We start from the raw sequence: 23,715 nt of genomic DNA on the forward strand, positions 1-23,715 counted from the left end.
TTTCCTTTTTGTTCTAATTGTGTTCTTTCTTGTGAAAATTACATATAATTTATATTTAATTTGTATTTTTCTTGCGGATGCTGCTTACATGATGCTATGTGCCTGTAATGCTGCAGCAAGTAAGTTTTTCATTGCACCTATGCAGACATATACTTGTGCATATGACAATAAACTGGACTTTGACTTTGATTTACCTCAAAGACAATCCCCTTCCCCTACCCTCCCTACAGCTTAACAAGTTTCTTTTGTCTCCTTCCCAGTTCTGACGAAGGGTCTTCGACCTGAAATGTTAATTTTGTTTTTCTTCCCACAGATCTTGAACTGATTTGTTTTGGCATTGGTAAGTGTTAGTGACATGGAGTACTGCTTTAACATAAAGTGGATCAGTAGTAGACTGATCTCCAATGCTATGCATTGGATGAATTTGAGGGAAAGTGGTTAATTAAATAACCTAGAACGACTTGTATCCCTGTGTTAAATAAGATTGTTTTCAAATGCTACAGGCCCAGTGAAGGAATCCTGCTTTATTGTATTGGTTAAATGATATTTGGAGTTCCACTGCACAGCTCAGATGGTCGTAATTACAAAGGATTGGTACAACATCAGAGTTTATCAGCACACAAGATGTGATTTCCATACCTACAAGCTGTAGTCAATGCACTGAATATACTGATTGCAATCTCAGGAGTGCAGTGTCCTCTATCAGACAAATGTCGACCACATCTATAAATCTCTCCTTCCTCCACATCGACCAATCACTGAATCTCAGAAGAGTAGGCTGACAGCAGATGGATTCACTTTTCCCAAACATTAATTTTTATTTCTCCTTTCAGAGAAAAATCCTAAATGAAACTTCTCTCTCATGCTTGCTTGCAATCCACCATTATAAGGGAGATTACATTATAACTGGGTTACACAAATTGGCAACCTCGAGATCTACTAACAGCAACCTGCAGCCAAGGAGGCAGATGGGTGAATGACTGACCATCCTTTTGCCAGTGCTCTAGTCAGCAAGTCCCTGGATACAGGAATTCCACAACTTACAAATGTTTGATCAACCTCATTTCCACTATAACACCATAGACTCCTTGGGTAACCAATTATACGCCACTCTCCACTCACAGGAACACACTGTACCAAAATTCCCTTAACGTATTTTGCTCAGCCTTTTCAATGTATCAAATTTTGCTTAATGAAACAATTTTTCCAGAAACACATCCCTTTTGTAAATCGGGGAATGACAGTATATTCACTCCCTCCCAGTGGCCGTGTGCTTGGCAGTGGGAACTTCCTGGAGATTCCCACCTACCTGCAACTTAACATCCCATCTTACCATTACCTAAAGTGCAAGGACACTCCAATATATTTAGCTATTACTGTGAGTGGATAAGGCTCTGTTGCAGTATGTGTGGGAGAAAACTGCATCTCTCCCATTGGAATAGGGATCAACTTAAATACAAAATATACTCCTTCAGCACAACTTTTTAAAATTAACCCTACACTTTACATTTTTTCACTTGATACACTTTACCATTAAGTTTTCCACAGCTCAATATTGTGTGCCTATTTTTTCCAAAAATCAGGCTTTCCTTTTGAAGAAGCTAACCATTAACCCAACCTCACATCCTCCCCTCCCCAGTTCATTGTTAGCTGCTGTCTCGGTTGACCTTAAGTAACCTTTCTCTGCCATCTGTGCCTTACTGACCAAGCTCCATATGCACTAAGTGAACCAGTTACTTACTGCTCCATCTGGTACCTGCTACTGTAATATGGGTGTCCCACTGCCTACTGAGGCAGTTCCTGTCACACATCATTACTTTCCTGAAAGCACATGATGAAAGTGTCCTGCCCAAAACAAGAAATGAATTGCACCGAACAAAGGAGAATAAAAAGAATTGTTAGAAAAATAATTATGGAGTGGAAGAAAGTGGGGCTTCTTCATCTCATGGATACTGCTGTACATCAAGAGTTCTAGGAAGTGAGCAGATGGACCTCTGAGCTTTCACATTCAGGGTTAATAGGCTGTTAATTCCACACAATCAGCTACTGGTTATCACCGTCCATGAAAGAAAGTCTGAGGAAGCAGAGCGATAAAGCCCAGTGTTCAAGTGACTCATAACCTAGCCGATTAACACTAACAATGAGCTGTTCATTGATGTAAGACTTTCTCCTTCAAAATGCTGTAGTACATGCGGCCCTGTGGAGACACACAGTGAGAGGTGAAAGCAAAGCTGTCCGTACAGATGATCTCTTCCACGAGAACATTTTTGGTTATGTGAAGGTTTCTGACACGAATGACTTCACTAATTTTTTGAGTTCAGCGCTCCTGTGGGGATCTCCCCATAAGTTAAACAGGCAGCCTTGAGTGGCAGGGTAAAATTACCAGAAGGCCAAGTTTCCCTTAAACCACCTGGCAGGGAGAAACAGGTAAAAAGATTTCTATTTGTGAAATCGAAACGTGAAGTTTGAACTAGAATACGATTTTGCACGGGGTGACATTTTTGGAAATAAATTTAAAAGGTTTGCGCAAATTCAATTTTAAGATCACATCTGAGGAAAAATGGGGTGTATAAACACACAGTGGGGGATTTGCTGGCCAAGATATAAACCATGTTCTTGCCAGCCCAGTGAAGGGGCAGTCAACTGAGCCCATACAGGCCAAAATGCCAGGGCACTGAATTAGCTGTTACAGGGCAGTCCACACATAGGAACTCTTTCCTCGAGAGGAAAAGCTGACAGGAATTCCTGCTTCTAGCTTGCTCGTGAATCATGTTGGTGTGGAAAACCCACAAGGGTAGAAGTAGGCCTGGCCATCTGACAAATTTGTAAAGATTAATTTTCATTGTCAAGATTCACAGGTGGACTCAGGCCATAGGTGAGCCACTGGGAGGCACATCACCTTTGGATTTGGAGCTGTATCCCAGCACCAACTAAATGCCTTGAGGAGAGAAGAAGAAAATTACTGCAGAAACCAGGAAAAAGGAAAAGAAATTTTAAGACCACAATCCTCCATACAAAGCATGGTGAAGAACAGGACAGAATTCTCCTTGGAGCTTGGACTTGAAGCTCGGGCACTTCAAAGTAGAATTCAGGTGTGCGTCTCCTTGGTCTGTGAGACTCACTTGCACACAGTATCAACTCTGAGCTACCAGGGGAACGCATCACAATTCCTGATGAATCATTCCATATTCCCGATATTTTAGAAGATAAATGATATGAGCGCAGAGTCTTACAAACAATTCTTTGGAAGTTTAGTTCTTTGAGTGCCTCAGCCACACTACATACAATCCCAGGATCTGCTCAAGGTTTGACCAGTATGCTTCCGTAACTGGCCTCATTGGTGAATTGCCTAGATTTAATTTCCCTCTTCCTGCCAGTGGGGTAAAGAGTGAGGATAATTTAGCCAGTGCTGCAGCTTACAGCAGCTCACTGTCACCCTGTCCAGGAACTTATCTGATGTTGGAAAGGATGTGCCTGGGGTGACCACCCATGAAGATTGAGTTAAGACTCAGATTGGGGAGAGCAATTTATTCAAAAATTAGACAAATATTCCTCAATTATAGCACTGCATTCATTTCTGGGCACCAGCTCACACAGAGTTGCAGCACAGATTCACCAGAATGACAGCAGGATCCAGGAGTTAGATTATGACAGCAACGTTTGTAACTCCCTTGAGTATAGAAGATTAAGGGATAATTGAATTCAAGTGTTTTAAAATGATTAATGGGATTATTCAAACATAATTTATTTATTCTGTTTGGGAATCCCACAGCAAGACTGGGTTGGTTGGGGTTAGGGGTGAGGATAGTCTGAAGGTCAGAGCCACCCAGTTCAGGGTCGATGTTAGGAAGCACTTCGTCATACCCAGTCAGCTTTTCCTCTCTAGAAAAGAGTTCCTATCAGTGGACTGCCCTGTAACAGCTAATTCAGTGCCCTGACATTTTGGCCTGTATGGCTCAGCTGACTGCCCTTCACTGGGCTAGCAAGCACATGGTTTACATCTTGGGTAAACCCAGAACATGTTCGCCTCCTGTCCCTTGCCCCCACCAATGAAAAAATCTGTTGAGGTTAGATCAATTGATTTTTATTATGCAAGGAATCCAAATTAAAGAATCAGGGATTTGAGATAAGCCCAACTGTGATCTAAACATAGATTAGACACATGGGAATGAATGGCCTACATCTGTTCTGGCGTCCTTCAGAAGGACATTCCTATTAAAGAGTACACAAAAGTATCCAAGGATAAGAGGAGATATGCAAGCCTAGTTCTTTAAGCACTGAAATATATATTTTCAATTGGGACAAAATAACAGGGACGTCAATGCTCCCTGTACATTTCAGGGGCTACATGCTACTCTAGAATGAAACTATTTTAACTGTGATAATCAGTGTATTGGGAGAGTGGAAATACGTCACTAGGGCAGAGGAAAACATCCGCAATTTTTCCACTTTGAGAAATGAGCCTGGGCTTTATCGATTCATGTCAGAAAAAACTGACATAGTTTCCATTGCAGGCACCACAGGGAATTGATGGCTCCAAAGCAGGGGTAAAGAGGAGATGATTTGATGCTAATTCTGTCAAAGTAGGAGTAGGTAGATTACATTTACAGTGCATCTGTCACACACACTTAAAACATGCCTGGCCATAAACAGACATGGCAGCAAAAGATCTATCAGAATCAAAGTTCTAGAGCAGACACCGCCATCAGAGGACAAGAGAAACTAATGAGATTTGTAAGTCTGAGGGGAGGCTTTTCCAATTTGACAGACAAGTCAATGAAATGTGTTCTGGTGATTGCTAATATCCCAGTGCCCCCATCACTGGCTGTTTCTTTAAAAAAAAGACATTTCTAATGTCAGCTCTAGGCAGCAATTCAAAACCCAGTTACTCACAACATAAATGTTACTCAGCCTTCCCTTAGAGAGTTCTTTAATATCTGGGACTCTGTCAGTGAAGGCAGCAGAGTGAGGAAGTTCCACAGCTCTAAGATTCCCAGCTAAAGGCACCAGCTGATGATTGTTGTTCACCTCCATGTACTGCACAGCAGCACCTGCACATTTTATTCAGGATTTCATCTGTGAAATGTCCTGAGAAATTAGAGCTGTACTATGGGATACAGAACCTCAAATCATGTGGAAATGCTTTTCACTATGGTGCAATATATTTTTTGTTTAATTGTTACATTAATTTCTTCTTCAGGTCTTGTGCTTCTGCTGCTTCTCTCTTCCTTTGGCTCACCATGCCAAACCTCTACAGCACCCTCTCCTGCTCCCAGACGTCACCTTCCCCTAGCTTATCTCCAATCTCCACTCAAGCCCTTTCTGCCTTAATTCCCATCAAACCACAGAGCACACCTCCTCCTGACTCCCAACTCAGCTGATTTTATTAACTGCTCTCTCTGAGGTTCTGACCCTTCAAACTTCCTCAACAAACCAACCTCTGACCCTACTGCCCCACTTGCAACCTCTCTTTCTTCTCCTGGTCACCAATGTGGGAGCTTCCCAAACCCCTCCCCATCTTGCCTGGGAACTTTTTGCTCAAACCTCTCCAATCAGGCTCTTGCACTGATCGAGTACCAACATTACTCTAATCATGTGATTGTGACAGGGTGTTCCTCATATTCCTCTGAAGTCCACACCCATTGTACCATTCTGCACATCATCTTCCTCCAATTCCTCTCCACCTTCATCTACTTGGCTGGGACCGCACTCAACTACTTCTGTTCTTATAGATCCAGTCGATCTCAGAGAATGGTCACAAAGGTCTTCCCTTCCTGCAGCTCCATGCTTATTCATGGTGCCCACTGAAGATCTATCCCGGGCATCCTCTCGTTGCTTCACTCATATGGTTCCCTTGGCAACATCATTCAGAAACACAGCATGATAGAAGCATAAAGCAGCCCATTCAGCCTATCATGGCCATGCTGGTCGAGGAAGTGCTACCTAACTCAATGCCACCTTCCATCACGATGTCCATAGTCAGCAGGTTACGGCTCTTCAAGAACAAATCAAAGCACTGTTTAAATGTGACAAGGGTTTCTGCCTCTGCCACCCTTTGAGCAGTGGGTTCCAGGACCCTACCACTCCCTGGGTAAAAAAAATATTTTCCCAAGTTCCCCTCTTATCACATTCAACCTATCACACCATAGCTAAGGGAAAGAGACCTTTATGCAAGAGAAACAAACAACTGCAGATGCTGGAATCTAGATGAAAAACACTATGATGCTGGAGGAACTCAGCTGGCTAGGCAGCATCCATGGAGAAGGGTCCTGACCCGAAACATTGACCGCCTGCTTTTCTCCATGGATGCTGCCTGGTCTGCTGAGTTCCTCCAGCATTATGGAGTCCTTTATGCAAATCTGTCCAGGACCCTCATAATGCTATGTAGCTCAATTAAGTCTCCCCTCATCCTCCACTGTTCTTCCAGCTAAAGGTTTGCTCTGGCATAAATTTGAAATAAGAGCCTGAGTATATGTATTTACCTCTTTACCCGACCCAACCTGACCCAGGGGCATTTGCAGACATCAACCCCAAGTCAGACTTGGAATCCATACCTGAGAAAGGCACTCCGAGCTTGAGTGAAGATCCTTGTTCAAGGAAATCCCCCCAGGATTGGGGACTTCCTGATGGTGATGTCATTGAAAGTCCAGGGTAGGCAGATAGACTCTTTTGGAGATACTTGTTACGTATAACCTTGTGCCCAAATGTTTCCTTGGTTTTACTGTACACAGATATGGGCAGCTTCATTTGCTGAGGAGTTTTCAATGGAATTGAACATGGTATTGGTATTGGTTTATTATTGTCACTTGTACCGAGGTACAGTGAAAAACTTGTCTTACAAACCAATCTTACAGGTCAATTAATTACACAGTGCAGTTACATCAAGTTAGTACAGAGTGCATTGATGTAGTACAGGTAAAAAAAATAACAGTACAGAGTAAAGTATCACAGCTACAGAGAAAGTGCAGCACAATAAGGTGCAAGGTCACAACAAGGTAGATCGTGAGGTCATGAGGTCATCGGTCATAGTCCATCTCATTGTATAAGGGAACTGTTCAATAGTCTTATCACAGTGGGGTAGAAGCTGTCCTTAAGTCTGGTGGTACGTGCCCTCAGGCACCTGTATCTTCTACCCGATGGAAGAGGAGAGAAGAGAGAATGTCCCAGGTGGGTGGGGTCTTTGATTATGCTGGCTGCTACACCAAGACAATGAGAGGTAAAGACAAAGTCCAAGGAGGGGAGACTGGTGTCCGTGATGCGCTGGGCTATGTCCACAACTCTCTGCAGCTTCTTGTGGTCTTGGGCAGAGCAGTTGCCATACCAAGCCGTGATACATCCTGATAGGATGCTTTCTATGGTGCATCGGTAAAAGTTGGTGAGAGTCAAAGGGGACAAACCAAATTTCTTTAGCCTCCTGAGGAAGTAGAGGTACTGGTGAGCTTTCTTGGCCATGGCATCCATGTGGTTTGTCCAGGACAGGTTGTTGGTGATGTTCACTCCCAGGAACTTGAGGCTGTCAACCCTCTTGACTTCAGCACCATTGATGTAGACAGGTGTATGTACACTGCCCCCTTTCCTGAAGTCAATGACCAGCTCTTTAGTTTTGTTGTGCAATCATCAGTGAAACTCTGACCTTATGATGGAAGGATGGTCGTTGGTACAGCAGCTGAAGATGTTTAGGCTGAGAACACGGCCTGAGAAACTCCTTCAGTGATGTCCTGGGACTGGGATAATTGAGCTCTAATAGCCACAACTATTTGCCTTTGTGCGAGATACAATTCCAACTTTGGAGAGTTCTCCCTTTGATGACCCTTGATTTCAGTTTTGACAGAGCTCCTTGATGACACACTTGGTTAAATGTTGCCTGTCATAAGCAGTCATCTCTGGAATTCACCTCTCAGCTCACCTCTGGAATTCAGCTCATTGGTCCATGTTTGGACCAGGGCTATAAGGAGATCCGAAACCAAGCACTCCTGATAAAACCCAAACTAGGTCACAGACAGCAGGTTACTGATGGCTGAATGCTACTTGACTGCATTCCATCATTCTGCTGGTGACTCAGCAACACAGAAGCGACCTCATAACTCCATTCACCTTGGCTCAGTGCTGACCTCTCATGCAATCTGTGCAGAGTTTACATGCAACAGCATGGATTTTGCCAGGTAGCCTGGTTTCCTCCCACACCCCAAAGGCATGCTAGCTGTTAGGCTACTGTAAATTACCCTTAGTTTAGATGGGCATGAGGAGTATGGGGGCGGGGGTGCAGGGGAAGTAATGCTAATCAGCATAAATGAGAGAATGGAGTGCAGGGAAATAAGTGAATGGGATGGATAAGATTGCTCTGAGAGCTGGCATAGACTAAATGGGCTGAATGGCCTCCTTCTATGTTGTGAGAAATGAGGAAGTGTGGATTAACAGCAGAATAACTGGGTGGGAATTAGCCAGATTAGATTTTTCCTGCTTTTTGTGAAGATATGACTGTGCAATATTCCACTTTGTTGGGTAGATCCCAGTGTTGTAATTGCACCAGGATGGCTTGGTAGAGGCACAGATAGTTCTGGAACAGAGGTCTTCACTGCCACAACTGGAATGTTGTCTGGGCCCACAGGCTTTGTTATATCTAGTTCTCTCAGTTGTTTCTTGATGTTACATGGAGCAAGTCAAATTGGCTGAAGAACAGCTGTTGTGACAATGGGGATCTCAGGAGGATGCCAAGATGAATTATCCACTTAGCATTCACAACCATGTTCAGCCAGTGATGCCTCGGCCTTTTCTTTGGCACTCACATGCTGGGTCACGCCCTTATCAAGGACAGGGTTGCTCTTGGAGACCCCTTCACCCATTAATCGTTTAATTGTCCACCACCATTCACGAGTAGATGTAGCAGGACTGCAGAACTTTGATCTGATCGATTGCTGTGAGAATTGCTCAGTTCTGCCCATTGCATGCTGTTTAACACACAGATTACTGGGTCACCAGTTTGGTACCTCATTTCTAAATACACCCAAATTGTCAGCCTATTTATCCCATAGCCAGGACCCAATTGCCAAAGTTTCATCGAATTAAATAGTCACGATGAAGCCATCAGATTCAGTCCACATCAAAATGCCATTACCTAGCCTCTCTCTCTCTCTCTCTCTCTCTCTCCCTCTCTTCTCTGTCTCTCTGGCAACTGGGGAAATTGATGTACCCTTGCTGTCATATTTGATGCCAGCCACCACGCTCATTCTGACCTCCCTAAACCTGAGAATATCTGGAGCTTTGCTTCCCATGTCCTAACTCGTACCAAGTCCCTTTGACCCATCGTTCAAAATTTTCTTTTAAAATTGTTAATATTTCAGGTTCTAACCTACACCCCATGTATAAACCAACTTCATTTTCTGCACAGTACAAAATTGAATCAAATTTGTGCTTTTTACTTCTAGTTTATTCTCTGCAGCTGATCTTCTCAGCCAACGTGAGAAGATCACTGTCGCTGGATTTCCTGTAGATGTCACCTGATTGTAAATTCCCTTAGAAAAAGGAAATCCAAGCCACAGATTTCACAAGTGACAGCCTTCACCACCAACTGCAAAATCCAGGTCAATTTTTAACAAGTACAGACAATTTATTTAATTCACTGCAACTGCGTTAGATAAAGACAAAGGAGTGGGACAAGGTTCCTCACAAAACAACCTTTCTTTGACTGAGTCACTGCCACTGAGGCCCCTCCTTTGTGGCTACAGAAAATGTCATCATTATCCAGAGGGCAGTTGACAACAAACACATCAACTCTAATACTCTGATGATATTTTCTACCAGCCTTTTATAAAGTGAAAGTGCCTACTGTCATTCTATAACAAATATCAATGCATCAAGAATCATTATTCTCCTCATTTAATCTCATTGACAGCCATTTAATAAACCTGCAGAAATTAATAAAACTCTGGTAGTAAAGTTCACCTGCAAAAAGTGCTTGGATCCCACTTACATTGGACAATCTAAACAGAAAATGAAACATACTGACATATTATCCATCAAAGCAAGAAATGAAAAATAGACCTTCCAAAGATTAGGAATGATCTATTACATCCGGCATCCAAGCCTGGGCACAATAAATCAAAAAGCACAAGAACTTACTGTACTTACCATCAGAAACAAAACAAACTTGGTTCCAATGCTCTTTCATCACTCTATACTTACATAGTTTAATCCCTAATTGCTTCATAAGTTGATACCAATTTGTCCTCCATGCATCTCTAACCTCATATTTGGTTGTCAGTCCTATGTAGGGCTCTTACACTGGATATAATACCTTAACTTATTAATAATAATTTAAACTTGTATAAACATTTTAACTTTGCACACACGCATTATTAAAATTAAATGGGCTGCAATCCAAAGTTGAAGATGTTAAAGGTGATGCCACAAAACTTGGTCAAAGGAGAGCTTTAAGCAAGAAAAAGAATTCCATTTATAAAGCATCTATCATGACCTCAAGATCTCCCAAAACCTTTTTATTTTACAGCCAATGAAGTATGGTCACTGCCATGAAGTGGGGAATGAGCAGCCGATCTGTGAATAGCAAGGTTCCACAAACAAAAAACAGCAAGGATTGTCAAAACAATACTGTCTTCAGTCTTGGGATTTTGTTTGAGGTTAAACAAAAATGGGCAGGAAACTACGGAGAAGTCCCTGACTTACTCCAAAATAATGTCATTGGATCTGCTTATGTCCACAAAGAGTGGGTGGATAACAGGGCTCATGAATGACATTATTTCCAACAGTGTCGAACTCCCTCAGCGGTGCACTGAAGCAACAGCCTAGATCCTTTGAAGGACGGGGTGGGGTGCTGGAAACAGTGGATGGTGGAAACAGTTGGTGGTATACTAGCGGGTCAACCAGGATGGAAGAGAATACAACTTTCCTTGGTGACCAGATGACAATAAAGGAACGGTTTGGCCAAACAAGTACATGAGCACATGAAGCCTTTGCATTGTTCAACCGTTAGTCTAGAAATGAATCGACATGGTCCCTATCTGAATCATTTAAGATACCCAAATGAACCCGTGAACCACTGCAGACAAAGATATCGGGTAACACTTCTCCATATAAAGAGTAGTAGGAATCTCTGATGTTCTCCCATAGAGTTCTTAAGAATGACTCAGACATTTCAAAATTGAGATTCATAGATTCTGGCCAGGCATGACTGTTAAGGCCTCTGAGAGATAGCATTAAGGTGCAAATCTGCAATGAACTAACTAAATGGTGGAGGAGACTCAAGAAGTTGAATGGCCCTCAGCTGCCCACACAATCCTATAAGATTTCATTAATGAGCACATAAAAGAGTCCAGGGACAGTGGTCTACACTTACTCAACTGGTCAGAGTTTTGCAGGTTTATGGAACTTCACCGAACGCATGTATTATGCTGCTGATGATGTGTTAATCCTAAAATGCATGAGAGAGAGAGAGAGAGAGAAAGGTTTTCAAAAATAAAATCTGAATTATTCATTGAGCTGGTGCCAGGATCAGTTCCAGAACTGCGCACACCAGCTCTCTTCTGAGGCTCAGAACACCACTAGATTAAAAAAAAGTCGCAGAGGAACTTTGAGCCAAGTCGGCAAATCATACCCTATCCCAGTGTAATGCCACAGATCGACTGGAACATGCTCAGGGCATGATGTTGGCACGTGCCCCAGGATACCGCCAGGTAGTACAATATAAAATCAGTCTACTTCTGTAGTACAGCATACTGAAGTTCAATGCATGCGGCAGAATCAGCCTGGGAAATAAATGGACACACCCTCGCCCCTTGGATTTGATACATGTAAATAATGTCCATCATTACCATTCACAGTATTTCCAACAATTAGCTTCCCTTGTCATGGCATATTTCTATTTACATGTTCACGGGATGTGGATACTAGTGTCAATGTCAGTATTTATTGCTTATCCCCAAGTGTTCCTGTACTGAAGAGAACTAAGATTCAACCACAATTCTAGGTCTGATGAGACTGGCGGATATCGTTCCCTGAAGGAAATTCTGAATGGGAAATGGGTTGTTACTAAAATTAACTATTTTTTATATATATCAGATTTATTTAGATTCTTGAATTTAAACTGCGAGTTCAGTAACTTAACCACTGGGTCACCCTTTTCAAGTGATTGCTCCGAGCCTGAATCCAGCAGTCAAAACCTGGTGCTGAGCTCAATATTGAAACATTAGAGCTCAGACTCAACAACAGTGTGATCAGCCCAGATGTCCATCAAGTGAAAAGAGACTGCCAATGTTGAATGTCTCTGTCACTGCTGGACATGCTACTTGGTGATGGATCTCCAATGTTACCAGTAGCCTCCTTGAAGTGGATGAGAACCATCCATGGCAGAGACCACCGGGAGAACAGGTCCAGTTTCCAGTGCCAAGAGCGGTCATTGACCATGTCTCTGAGACATATTGCAGTGCTGTAGAAGCAGATCTTTGTTGCTGCTGTAATGAAGTTCCAGTCAGGTGTTGAACTGTTTTTATACACTCACACGCAATCAAGATTCACCAGGCAAAGAAAACGAGTTTCAGTGACTCTTGAGGTTTCAAACGTAAATCTCAAGGACAGTTTTGGTTGTGTTAACCACGACACTCATGGCTGCTGCTCAAATGGATAATCAGTTGTGAATCTGATGAAGGGGGTCTGTACATGGACACAATCAGCTGCATCTCTGTGAATGGAAACTCCTCAACTTCAGCATCACTATAGTTGCAAGGCAAGGTTGCAAGGTTGCACTAGAGTTGCAAGGCAAGGTTCTCCCATTGCAACAAACCTATTCCATGCACCAGGGGAGTGGATCCCGACCGTGCAGTCCGTTACAAGCTCCTGAACAACCCCAAGCCCAAACAGCGATGCAGACTATGCGAGCAATGTTACCCTGCAGACTGACATGCTCGAAATGCTACTCCTTGCACTGGTCAGTACACTAGATGAAACCCTCTCACTTTCATCCAAAGTGGATGAAAAGCAAAAGTCACCCACACGTTTTGAGCAAACAGTGAGTGACAAGGTTGAGGTGGTAAACTTACACATCACAGCTACAAGCTGCAACATGTGGACACAGCAAGGCAGAAATCATTCACCACCTAGTTGTCATCAAAATCAAAGCAAATTTGCAAGTAACAAGGACTGCTGTAACAGCAAAAAGAATGAACGCCAAAATGGCAACACAACAGCTCACATCATTCACAGCAGGTCATACTGGTGAACTGGACAATTCTTTACAGAAGGCACCAGCTCACAGCCAGAGCACCACGTAGGTGTCATGATTAGTCTCTGTGCTCTGGGACCACTGGGTTGGAACCCAGCTTCTGATCACCTTCCGGCAATCCTTGCTGAAAGAGCAGAGGTATAGAAGAGGACAAGCTTGGCCTCAATCTCAAAAGGCTCTTCCACGGCACCTCCTCGCAGTGAGACCTGGCACCATCACTTACACAGAGTGGGGTTCATTAGGTGAGGTATGAGGACATAACCACTTCACATCTAAAACACACCCCAGTGTGGTACAAGGCATTCAGAATGACCGACAGAGAGAGAGAGAGGCAGACAGAGAGACAGGCAGACAGAGAAGAAAATAAATTGGAATGCAAAAACAACAGCCAGAAAATGGTTCCACGTTACGGGTAACAAGGGATACCAGGCTTACAGCAGAGATGCCCCATGGAGATTAACTATTAAAGGAATTCCTCTCTTTTATACAGACCTGGCCATCAAATGTCACACACTAACTCTTTAACCTGTCAATTTGGCACACATAGGGATGTAACTTACAAAAAAAAAATGACTTACAGGAAAAGATCCAGTCTATTCAGCTGGACCCACACAGTGATACTTCCCTTTAGCACACTTATCACTCTACAGTACCACAGTGCGTGACACAGTACCATAGATTGAAGTGAAGATGAAAATGGATGCACACTTCCAAAGAACAATGTCTATTCATTATAGCAACTAGAAAGATAAACCATGGAAAATATTCCGACGGCAACACACAGCGCCCAGTATTGCACTATTGTCAAATAGTTCTTTCTCCCCCATGTGCCAATGAAAGAATAACCATGTAAAGTGGATGAATGATCATTGAGACCGAACAAACAATGGAAAGCAGCGTCAACAAACAGAGACACGGCAGTGACTACGTGCTTCCTGTGGGAGTCCAGCTGGTGAGCAGTCCAGGCCTGCAACAATGACACACTTCACTCACACATGGTGATTGCCAGGGGATCGGTCGTTCACTTTGCCAGGTCTGACCTCCAGTCAGTGGAAAGCGGTAAAAGAGTCCCTCCACTTAAAATCTTTCCTGTTACGACTGCCGGCCAATCTTTTCCTTTCTTCTCTCCCATCTCCCACTGTGTGGGTCACATGGGGATGTGATGCAACATCCATCCACGTGAAATGTTAATTCATCATTCCACATATCGGAGACAGAAGATGATAAGCTCACACTTCATTTCGGAGACCTGAGCACATAATCTAAACTGAGAATCCAGTGCAGGACTAGGAGTGCTGCACTGTTTCCGTAGTTACTTTCAGAGGAAACATTAAACTTTTCCCTGACAGATCAGATATAAAAGATCAGATTGTGAAGAAGCAGGGGAGTTGTCCCCCATTGTCCTACCAATAGTTCTCCCTCAACCAACATTACAGATTATCCTAATCCCATTGCTGCACAAGGGAACTTGCTCTGCACAAATTGGGTGCCAAACTAATGGTGTGAATCACATAGCGAATCTCTTTCCCTTTACGCTTAAAATGTACTTGCATTGTTAATGAGCACCCCTGTGCTGAGGGATCAAGCACGTGCTCAGGCTTTTGTTAAGTGTCTCAGAATTGGAGAGGTCTTCCTCTGAGATTGCAACAGTCCAGGGTTATCCTGCATCTGTGAAGAGGCGGCTGCACCTCTCTTGTGCAACCTTGCTCCTGACAATCAGTGCAGCCTCCCAGGTTCTTCACCTCGGAGAGTGGGGCTGGAGAAAGGCAGCAAGGAATCCTGCAGTGCTGTTAATAGTCCAAAGGCAGGCAGCGGGCATCAAACTCCAAACTTGCCCATGACAGACAGCTTCCACCAGTACTGTGAGGAGGGGAGGAGTTTCAGGTGGGGAAGCAGCTTGTCAGAGGAGGTCCTCCACTGCAGCATCAAATGGATGGGTTTGCAGGTGCAAGGTACAGGGACGAATCGTCATCAAATGTCCCAGGGCAGCACAATACAAAATGGAAACCTCATGAGATGTTACTGCCTAAGGATGTGTGGACACTCGAAGTTAGCCTGCGTCCTGTACCCTGCCCCCTGTGATCCATGATGCTCTGGTGGAGGGCCACCTCCACTAGATTTCCCAGGTGCAGGCAGATGTTAACCTGCCCTTGGATCCTCCAGAAGGATTTCCAAATCCCTGCCAATTCCAAGGCTACTAAAGCTCTATCCATCTGACAGTCAGTTTCTCCCCAAAATGGCAGGTTGGATGTCTGAAATGTTCAAACCACTGAGTTAAGGAAATTAAAGTTCCAGACAGCCTCAGGGAGAAAGAAAACTAGGACTGAAGAGAGAAGGAGAGAAAAGACCAGGAACAAGTGACAAGAAAAAGGATGATTAACTAGAATAATATAAAAGTTCCCTTTCTGCATGTGGTACAGAGCAATACCCCACTTCCCAGGAAATCACTCATCCCTACCACTGGCCAGGTAGAGATTCCATGTGCTTCCATTACCCCACCCCCACAAACTTCCTCGCTTCTCTTGCTAATGATGACAGCTGTTACTGAGAAACTGTTCCTCCATCAGTTCAATCACCCCACACCTACACTCCAGTCTTCCAGCACAGTGTACTCAATGCATGCCATATTCCCGTCGGAAGATATTTCAACAAGGATCCTTGCACAGTGAGCAGTAATCTTACGTGACTTGTCCTTCCCAAGACCAACGACTCCAAGGCCTTTTGTAGCACTACACCTTCATCACTGGGAAAGTTGCCCAACATTGGAATCACCTGGGATCAACTTAACACCTTTCTGAGCAGGATATTTCCATCTCACAGCACATTCTACTACTGCTGCAACTTCAGAAAGCCAAAGATCAGGTCACAAACGAACTTTGCACTGGTTTACAGCTTCTTGTTAAAATGGGCCAGGAGTCATCAGTATCATTACTTTAAATCTCTAGGGTGGTAGCTGACAGCACTATGGCCAACTCAGATCAGGGGAAGGTAAGAATTCTATACTAATTTGCCATGGTTAATTCCACAAAAGAAAGAATGCTGCCTTGCTACTCCCATGGATTTTAATAGGTGGGAAGGATTTCTCTTTTATGAGATAAACTTAATTTAATCACTCTCTTGGTGGTCTTGGTCAATGGTAAAATCCAAATAATCAAATCAAATCACTTGTCAGCGTCAAAGAAGCGAGCCAGTGCTGCACATTGAAGGTTTCTTGCAAAGGCTAGATTTGCAGCTTTTATAGATACTTCAGTGGACCCTGCACAATACATGTAGCCACCAGTGGGATGAAGGCTCTGGTGTACAACTGGACTTAATGTGACATCCCTTGCACAAAGAGTTTAGCCTGCCAATCACTCAAACGCAGAATGCAAAAAAAAAACTCAGTGTACTTAATTGATGTCTTAAACCAGTTAGGACGTGAATGGAGGCAGGAATCAAATTGCATCAGAGGCCATAGCAAGGTCGTTGGAGAAGACTATTGTTAGTAAAATGAACCAGCATAATGCACATTGCACCTCATGAGGCTCCCCAAAACAGCATTCAAGATAATAAAAATGTACGCAGGCTCCTTAATAAACATTGTAAACAGCAGTTCTGGTACCCTGCCAGAGAGTTTTATCACTGCACCATGCTGTTCTGTTTGCCTGTAACACCAAGTTTCTCATAAAAAGCAAGGAAAGCGCACAGAGATATTAAACATACCTGCAAAAAGATGTGTTAGAAAAGGTTTCACTCTGCAATTTTTAATCTCTTCCTTCTCTCAACACCTCGACAGTAGGAACAAACAGTTATCTACTGGGACTTTTCATGTTTCATTTGGTGCAAGGAAGACAACAGCCTGGACTTGGGGAAGCTTTTCTGGCAGTTCCATGGGTAACGCAGCCTAACAGCCAAGCCTAGCAGCAGAGCAGGAGCCTGCTGAGATCCCCAGGAGCACTCACACTCGGATCCTGCGCCAAGTTAGATGGTGCAAGATCTGTGCACCCATTCATTTGGATAACGCTGGTGGTGCTGCATGGAAGGGAAGAAGAAACCAAGTTACACGGTTTTTAATTTTTTGTTTATTTTTTATAAATACTTAAAAAAGTACTTTGAAGTGATTGTTTAATTTTCATAAAACATTAAAATAGGCTTATTATGAAAGGAACAGCTTAAATGTTTCTGAATGTCATTCAAAGTCAGTGTCAGATTTAACTGCCAGCAAAGCTGGGGGCAGGACCTTTCTGGCCAAAGGCTTCTGGAGGAGTTTCACGAGCAGGCCTTGTTGTGGGCCATCCATATCATTCCATTACACTGGCCCGTCTCCAATCTGCTCCTAGACTGTCTGCACCTGTGAATCTTCTAAATCAAGGGAAAGCGAGATTACACGACAGCTGTGGGGAATGCAGATGGTGAGCCCAGGTTGAGGCTCCACTCCGGAAGACCCAGGGTAAAACATTCACCTCCACACACCCCTGTTTGCAGATGATGCCACTGTGGTGGGCCGTATCTCAAATAATGATCAGTCAGAGTTACAGGAAAGAGATAGAGAGCTTAGTGACATGGCCCTCAATGTCAGCAAAACAAAAGAGCTGGTCATTGACTTCAGGAAGGGGGGCAGTGCACATGGTCTTGTCTACATCAATGGTGCTGAGGTTGAGAGGGTTGAGAGCTTCAAGTTCCTCAGAGTGGACATCACCAATAGCCTGTCCTGGTCCAACCTCGTAGACGTCAAAGATAGCTCACCAGCGCCTCTACTTCCTCAGGAGACTAAAGAAATTTGGCATGTCCCCGTCGACCCTCACCAATTTTTATCGATGCACCATAGAAAGCATCCTATCTGGATGTATCACAGCTTGGTATGGCAACTGCTCTGCCTATAACTGCAAGAAACTGCAGAGAGTTGTGGACACAGCCCAGCACGTCATGGAAACCAGCTTCCCCTCCATGGATGCTGCCTTACACTTCTCGCTGCCTTGGTAAAGCAGCCAGCATAATCAAAGACCCCATCCACTCAGGACATTCTCTCTTCTCCCCTCTCCCATTGGGCAAAAGATGCAAAAGCCTGAAAGCACGTACCACCAGGTTCAAGGACAGTTTATGTCCCACTGTTATAAGACTATTGAACGGTTCCCTAGTATGATAAAATGGACTCTTGACCTCACAATCTACCTCGTTATGACCTTACATCTTATTGTCTACCTGCCCTGCACTTTCTCTGTAGCTGTTACATTTTATTCTGCATTCTGTATTGTTTCACCTTGTACTACCTCAATGCACTGTGTAATGAATTGATCTGTATGAACGGTATGCAAGACAAGTTTTTCACTGTACCTCGGTACAAGTGACAATAATAAACCAATTCCAATTCTTGTATTCGGGAACATACTATTTGCTTCATGAAGCGTATAAGCACAGTGATTAAGTTATTGAACTACTATCTAAGGGCATAGACTTCTGGTCTAGAAAGGAGTTCAAATACCATGACACAAAGTGAATTTAAGCTCAAGTAATTAAATAAACTGGAAATAAATAAAAACAAACATGATACTACTGGATTTTCAGAAGGAAACCTGCTGTGCTTGCCCTGCCTGGCTCTCAACCCATCCATGGGGTTGATTTTTCATAACCTGTTAATATGTGGACCAGAAATGCCAACCTTGCCAATTTCCACCAACAAAGAAATATGAAGTTGGCAGCAGTTTTTAAAAGAGGGTATTGTCTTCACAAAAAGTCTGTTTAGCAAAGAGGAACTTGAGCTGGATACAATGGACCAAATAAAAATCACAAGATCATTAACAGTAAAATTTTACATTAATGAATTCTTTTCTATCTACAAATTTAGAAAGAGATTTGTCACCAGTCCTCATGACAATCTTAATAACTACAGTAACCTACAGGGTAATTTTTAACCCACAGAAAAAGCTTGTTTGTTTGATTTGAAATATAGTTTAATGTTAAGAGTAACAAAAGCATGAAAACAAGACATTGCAATAAAGCATCAAAGAACAGTCCATATCTCCAAAACAGGTCAAGGAATGATCTGGGGATACAGGCACACTGATCATTTACACAGCACTTGGGATACAGGGACACTGACCATTTACACAGCGCACTGGGGATACAGGGACACTGACCATTTACACAGTGTGCAGGGATTACAGGGACACTGACCATTTACACAGCGTGCAGGGATTACAGGGACACTGACCATTTACACAGTGCTGGGGATACTCACCATATAATCCAAAGATTTCCAGTAATTGGTGTCAAGCAGAAAACAGCAATATTTTTCTTAATGTGTAATTAGTAACACCATCAGCTCCGATTAACAATATGCACTGACTGTGAGCATTTGTGAAGGTTATTGTGTTGTTGAATACTACAAGTGTTGCAGATTACCAGAAGTATTTTATAGTCAATGTGATAAAGTAATTAGCCGATGAAGACAGAATAATCTTTGATTTATACACTGACATCAAATATGTTCATTTGGATTCATCTATATTGCTCTCTAGTTTTGAAACATCACTGCTCATTAACAAAGCCATATATTAGTGCTGTCACTGGCAACAAAGACAACAGCTTTCCACTGCAAACTGAGAATGTGTTCAAAGACAGAAAGGAAGACAAAAGAAAGGTCGTGAACTCTGCACTGTTAAGTCCCCATGGAGTCGTTCAAACCCATCACCAAAGCAGTGTTGTTAAACTGTAAGGCCTTCGTCGTCAGGTCAATCAACAAACACGGGAGCTTTCCTGGCTCAGAAATACAGCGACATTCTTTAAATTGTTTGGATGGGGGAGCAGGACTTGCAAGCCACCATATTTCATCAGCTTTGGGGCTCATCATTTCCCATCGACCTAGTCTGGCTGCCCACGTGTGACTTTGGAGAAACTCACAGTTTTCATCTGATGCAAGGACTGCCAGCTCTCCCAGGTTATCACAGAGTCCACACAGGAGGATTTCCCAGGCACTTCAGCCGCCTTTCCTTTGCAGCCCTCTTTGTATTCTCTCAATATCACAGGCTGGGATACCACCACCCACCCCTAAACCACTCGCCTGAATCATCCCATTTATAAGCGTCTATTCACTCGAGTGCATTACCTCCCTGCCTTCCGTTTCAGGTGGTGATCGAAAATTTTCTCATAGTCAGTCCCACCTCATCATCATAAATGTTACAACTTCAATCTACAGCAACAGACTGAGCAGGACAAGCCATAGGGAAGTCCAGCATTAAAGTGTTAACTCTCTAACCTAACTGGTAAGCAAATGGCAAATGAATCAGTGGTATAGAAAACAATTTTCAAAAAAAAGATTAAACGTCACAAGTTATTTTGACCTGGTCGGGTGGAGGTGGATCCAATAACAATTTTATAAAAAAGGAAAGATTTGCTGGGCAGGGGAATGGAATTAATTGGACAGCACTTTGTAAAAGCAGAGCTCCTGGCTACATAGCACCTACTGTGCTGTATCGTTCTGTCATTCGCTGAGTCTGGATCGCGGTGACAAAGCTCTGCAGGAAAATGGCACACTGTTTTTTGGCATTCACACTCTATATTATAGTGCATGACATGATTGTAAACCAGCTTGTTACAACAAAGTAACTCTTTGTAACACAGTGTAAAGTTCTTACTGTTCATGGGTAGTTTGCTGTACATTTTGTGCTTGGCATATCCAACCCTGACACAGATAACAAATGCCTCCTTACCACAGTCCCAAAACATTCCTAACGAAATTGAGCATCGAAATGACATAATAATCTGGTACGTCCTGATATAACTCTTACACTGAGATTTTCAGAATACCAAAACACAGCAATTTCATGGAAGGGAACAACAACCACAGTGACCAGATGTGACATGACCAGAAATCACATGAACAGCCTCCAGGTATACGGCCAAAGTTGTGAAGCCGAATTATGGCAGGTCTTTGCAGGTGCAATTCAGCCTACTACAGCTATGGCCACATCCTGCTCCAGGACTAATCGCTCCTCATGTGCCCTCCTGGGACAGCGCCTTACCTGCCTGGACACGCATTAGGAAGTGATGGAGCAAATGGAGAGAGGCAGGAAGGCCAAGATTAGAAGGCCCAGTGAGACATTAACCTCCAGTAAAAGCTCTTTCAATAGTTCAGGAAAAAAAACAGGAAAAACAACAATAGAGTGAATGTTTTTTCATTGCCTTCTAGAGATCCGAATAGCCAGTTCAGTCCCACTCCCCACTTTGAACAGATTAAATGTCAGCTTTGAATGGAACAATTTTTTAAAAATTATTTTACACATGAATTGAGGGATCATGATGTACAGTGGGATCTTGGGGTCCACACAAGCTGAAAGTGGCCACACAAGCTGATAGGGTGGTAAAGAAGGCATATGGCATGATTGCCTTTATTGGTCGAGGCATTGAGTTCAAGAGTCAGGAATATATGTTGCAGTTTTATAAAACTCTGGTTTGGCTGCATCTGGAGTAATGCATTGAAATCTGGTCACCCCATTACAGAAAGGATATGGAGGCTATGGAGAGGGTGCAGAAGAGGTTTACAGGATGCTGCTTGGATACTCCTTACATGTGCTATAAGAAAGGTTAGACAAACTAGGGTTGTTTTCTCTGGAGAAGCGGAGGCTGAGGGGAGACCTGATAAAAGTTTATAAAATTATGAGAGGCATAGATAGGGTAGACAGCTGGTATCTTTTACCGTGGGTTCCCTTTTTTTGTGAATGCGCTGCCGGGGTGGTAGTGGTGGAGGCAGATACAATAGAGATGTTTAAGAGGCTCTTACGGAGGCACATGAATATGCAGAGAATGGAGGGGTATGGACCATGTGCAGGCAGAAGGGATTAGGTTAATTAGATGTCATTAGCTTAATTAGTTCCACACAACATCATGGGCTGAAGGGCCTGTTCCTGTGCTCTACTAATTAAGCTAATGTTGAAACTAATGTCTGGAATCCCTGAATGTCATTGAACAAAGGCATGTGGAGCAGAAGTGGCTTGGGATCAATGCATCGTACGTGCTGAACTGGGACAGCACACTGAGCAGCGGCAGTTCGTTAACAAGGTGAAGTGCTGCTGTCTCACAGCTCCAGGGATCCAGGTTTGATCCCGACCTCCGGTGGTGTCCGTGCAGAGTTTGCATGTTCTCTCCATGACCACTGACAAAAGGTCAGCAACCCGAAACATTAACTCTATTTCTCTCCCCGCAGATGCTGCCTGACCTGCTGAGTATATCGAGTATTTTCTGGTGTCATGGCAGGACAAAAAGTTCAGGTCTTCCTTGCCACAGGGAGTGGACGGGCAGCCATCAGTGAAAGGGAACGAAAATAAATGCATCGAAGGAAGGAGAGAGAAAGAGAAAACGGAAGACTGTAGGAGGTTAGAGCACTGCTTCATGAGTATCCATAACCCAGCTGGAGCACTCAAAATAATTGCATCTGATGTGGAAAATCCACCGACATCTGCTGCAAAACAGCTAATTACCTTCAAATCCACAACCAGCCCCAGAACCGGGAATCAGACCTACTCCACCCCAAGTGAATTCACTTTAAGCAAAAACAGAAAAAAGGGAATTAAACATATACATATAATCACCCCTTATGTAAAGGAGACAAACATAAACTGTTGTGTGTGAGCAAACACTCATTACTCTAGTTTGCACAGTTTGCACATGGAATGCCATTTTATTTTTTTTAAAAACACATTCAGCCTCCATACCAGCCTTAAGTTGTACCTAGTCTGAAATGCTGCGCGTTTCATACTTCTTTCTCCCTCCAACTTAGACCGATTTGCATTAGTGCTTTGGTTCTGGTTGCCAGCACGCCAGGACTGAACTGGTTTGCTGGCAATAAAAGTCTAGTCCGCTGGATACTGTTGAAAGCAGCCCAGATGAATATAATAAGCACCTTAAAAGTAACAGTTTGCTCACTGTGTTTGAACTCTATTAGTTATATGAATTGGATATGGGCAAATGGTTTGACAGGTTGCAGCAGTTCAAGGGGGAGGTCACATGATGAAACCTCCAGTAAAACATCCAAACAGAGTTGGCAACCCTAGACTCAGCAGTTGACCTTTCTCTTTGTTGCTATGCTTGCTTGGACGTGTCAGCCCTTCAGTGCTGGTGAAGAGACCGTTCAGAGGCTTGTTGGCAATCATTCTAACAGTGCTCGCTCTGCTGAAAGAGTTAACACCCCCAGATTCTAAAGCTAATTACTTCTCCTTCCAGCCCAGCTACCACTAACACCACCATCATGGCAAATAAGATGGAGACTTTGCAGAGGGGATAATGATGCTCCCAGACTACAATACAATTCAGCTCAGAATCCAGGCCCCTTTTAGCTAATTAGAACATCTGACAATACATCACAGGGACTTTTCATTTCTTAAAAAAAATTGGGACTATTGGAAATAAATTGGATTGTCACCACATCAAACACCTCGGCAGGATGGCATTGCACTGATGGAGGAGTACGCCAAGGCCAAGGAATGACGACAACTCACTATAAATAT

At 43.3% G+C, this 23,715-nt stretch overlaps 1 protein-coding gene across 2 annotated transcripts in view; it reads right to left on the reverse strand.

Moving 5' to 3' along the window:
• The window catches only part of bcar1 (BCAR1 scaffold protein, Cas family member), a 206,342-nt gene that overhangs the window by 130,464 nt on the left and 52,163 nt on the right, over positions 1–23,715 (reverse strand). Inside the window, exon 1 of one of the 2 annotated variants that reach the window (XM_052028411.1) lies at positions 16,937–17,099. The exons of the other annotated variant lie outside the window; for it this stretch is intronic. The gene's annotated coding sequence lies outside the window, so the exon portion shown is untranslated. Of the gene's footprint in view, positions 1–16,936; positions 17,100–23,715 lie in introns of those variants that run through there. 2 annotated transcript variants of the gene reach the window in all.

Source organism: Pristis pectinata, chromosome 13, assembly GCF_009764475.1.
Source record: "Pristis pectinata isolate sPriPec2 chromosome 13, sPriPec2.1.pri, whole genome shotgun sequence".
Taxonomy (NCBI): domain Eukaryota; kingdom Metazoa; phylum Chordata; class Chondrichthyes; order Rhinopristiformes; family Pristidae; genus Pristis; species Pristis pectinata.